Here is a 3,650-nt window from a genome sequence, read left to right as displayed (position 1 = left end):
AAGTGTGTGGATTAGGATTAGGGAGTGACTGGTTTTCTAACGTCAGTTCATTGGCACAGCTCGAGCATTTCAGCCTGGCATTGTTGTTTTTATTATTTTCTTCCCTCTAGTGGCATAAATGACTATTTGTAATGGAAAAGCACACACACACACATGGACTAGCATACTTATTATTATTATTATTATTATTATTATTATAGCTAACTATAATTAATTAACTCTAATTAATTTCACATTCATCTATTTTCTGTACCACTTATCCTACAGGGAGCATCAGGCACAAGGTGGGGTACACCCTGGACAGGGTGCCAGTCCAATCCAATACACACTCACATTCATACACTACGGACACTTTGGACATGCCAATCAGCCTACCACGTCTTTGGATTGGGGGAGGAAACCGGAGTACCCGGAGGAAACCCCCGCAGCACAGGGAGAACGTGGAAACTCTGCAGACACAGGGCAGCGGCAAGAATCGAACCCCCGACCCTGGAGGTGTGAGGCGAACATGCGAACCACTACGCCACTGGTTCTCACCGAATGCCTTACAGATCATTCGTTTGTCATTGCCTCCTCACAACTCCAGGCTTGATCCTGAACTCAAATACAGATGATTTGGAAAGTGCTCTAAAAGGATATGAGTAGGAGCTGCACATTGTTGTTGCAATAAGTGGTTTTTACTTTCATCCAGGATGAAGAAAGACCACCATGAACGTGAAGCATTGCATGATGCATTTACAGCATCTTTAGTAGCTGCCTGGTCAGGGTCTCAGAGGTTTAAATCAGGCTAATTGTTATATTGTGGGAAATAGAACCAAATAAGTCTGTTGGTGCACAGGTATGTACAAACAAAAATAATAAGTGTGCAAGCACAAAAAAAAAAAACCTAGTTCTGTGCAGTTGCGAGCAATTATGGACTGGAATGATGTAGCTGGGGTGCACAGTAGCTTAGTGGTTAGCACGTTCGCCTCACACCTCCAGGGTCCGGCGTTCGAGTCCTGCCGGGGCCATGTGTCTGCGGAGTTCTCCCTGTGATGCGGGGGTTTCCTCCCCAGTCCAAAGACATGCATGGTAGGCTGACTGGTGTGTCTAAAGTGTCTGTAGTGTGTGAATGTGTATGCTCCCTGGGATAGGCTCCAGGTTCCCCGTGAGTAAGTGGTAGAAGATGGATGGATGAATGATGTAGCTGAGTTTGAGGAACTGTCAGAGGATTCACACACCAAGTTGACATTTCCACATCTGGGTTTTTACCTCAATGTTTTCCAGTGACCATGGGCATAGTGGTAATGTTCATATCCATCCATCCGTCCATCTTCTACCGCTTACTCCTTCTTCAGGGTCGCGGAGGAACCTGGAGCCAATCCCAGGGAGCATCAGGCACAAGGTGGGGTACACCCTGGACAGGGTGCCAATCCATCGCAGGGCACACTCACACACCCAGTCATACACTACGGACACTTTGGACACGACAATCAGCCTACCATGCATGTCTTTGGACTGGGGGAGGAAACCGGAGTACCCGGAGGAAACCCCCGCGGTAATGTTCATATTTAATTTAAAAAAGTTAAGACCATGCTCACTTCAGGTTTAAATCAGAATACAGACAGAATTGGCTACTTGAACTTTCCCCTAGATGTGAGTAAAAGTGTGAATGTATGTATGCATGGTGCCTTGAGGTGGACTGGCGTCTCCTCCAGGGTGTATTCCTTTCCCATTCCCATTGTTCTCGGGATAGAGTCCAGATCCACCACGACCCTGACCAGGATAAAGCACTTACTGAAAATGAATAAATGAATTATAATAATAATTTTCAAATCATTACTTGTTGAATATAAGTCATGCCTGTGATATGCAGGTTACTGAATATGTACAGAACATTCATATTCTAAAGGAATGGTTTGTAACTTTTAGAACTCTCTGTTGCAATAAAAACATGGAACAGACTTGTTACTTCCCCAAGCAACCAGAGTTGCTATGTCACCCCTGTTCTGGGTGGGGTAATTTTTGGGGAAATTGGGAAGCGAGAGCCACTGCATGGCAATATTGCAAACCACAGTTTTGACAGAGTTTTAAAAACTATTTTTAAACCTTTAAGATGAGTTTTCTGCTTGTCACATTTTAGTGTCTTCCATGCTCTAACAGTACTCATTAATTAAAAAAATATATAATAAATTCTAACCCAAAAGTACACGTGCAGGAGGAATGTTAGACAGTTATGACTGCATAACAATAGATTACATGTAGGGGCAAACGTTTGCGTCCACAGTCATTTCTGGGCAAAAGAAAATGGACAATGCACTCACAGCATAGAAAAGAAAATTATAGGTGTGGATGCATCCTGCAACTAGACCTAAAAAAAAATTAAATGGGAAAATAGTTTTCAAAAGATTTGCCATGACTCCATGTCTCCAGACCTGATCTGAAAAAGCGGCGTGTGTGATATTTGGGGTTTAACAGATGTGTCAAGATTAAATGGACAAGTACCACAATACCAAAAAAGTTGGGACACTGCGTAAAATGTAAATAAAAACAGAATGCACTGACTTGCAAATCACATAAACCCATATGTTATTCATAATAGAACATAGGAAACATATCAAATGTTTAAACTGAGGAAATGTTCTTTTTAGTAACACTTACTTTTCTGGCCTTTTGTTGCCCCCGTTCCAACATTTTTGAGATGTGTTGTGGCCATCACATTCAAAATTACCTTGATTTTTCCCTTCAAATGGTACATTTCCTCAGTTTAAACATTTGATATGTTTTCTATCTTCTATTGTGAATAACATATGGGTTTATGAGATTTATAAATCAATGCATTCTGTTTTTATTTACATTTTACACAGCGTCCCAACTTTTTTGGAATTGGGGTTGTAGGATTTGCCATGTACTGAGCTCCATCCATCTTGCCCTCGACCCTCACCAGTTTCCCAGTCACTACTAATGAAAAGCTTGCCCACAACATTATGCTACCACCACTGTGCTTCATCGTGAGGATGCTGTTCTCAGTGTGATGAACAGTGTTTGGTTTTTATCAAACAAAGTGCTTTGCGACAAAGCCAAAAAAGTCTTCTCGCCCTTCAATAACACGCTAAAGCCTGGTTTTATGGAGTGTCCATGCTATGACCATGACTATGTCCATGTTAGCTTCACCCCCACCCCCCCACCCCCCCACTTCAATATTATCGGCTATTTATATAAGGCACTGTAAAAAGAAGTTAGTGAACAAGTGAGAAAAAAATGTGAGAAACAACTGTATAAAACATGTATTATATTAGTTCAAAAAATGTTTTCACTCCATGGCCTTTTGAAACACATATACTTATCGCAGTTGCTAACTCAGGGCTATCATAGACAAAACCCAAAGCCTTTTAGGTGGCCTTTAGGCTATCTTTAGAGGGTCTATCAGCATCCTCTAGCTGTGGATTGACAGGACAAGTGTGGCCATGAACGAGGGACTGGATCCACACCATGTTCCCCAACAGCCCACCCTCCAACATGGCATTCCAGAGAAGAGAGAGAGAGAGAGAGAGAGAGAGAGAGAGAGAGCAGTCATGGAAATCCTTCATTACCCCCCCACCCCACTCCATTACCCCCCTCTCATTTTGCCCAACCTTCTCACACTGATAATGAACTGAACCGGCAGAAGC

The sequence above is a fragment of the Ictalurus furcatus genome, chromosome 13 (genome assembly GCF_023375685.1).
Source record: "Ictalurus furcatus strain D&B chromosome 13, Billie_1.0, whole genome shotgun sequence".
Lineage (NCBI taxonomy): Eukaryota > Metazoa > Chordata > Actinopteri > Siluriformes > Ictaluridae > Ictalurus > Ictalurus furcatus.
Note: the sequence above shows the minus strand (reverse complement) of the source record.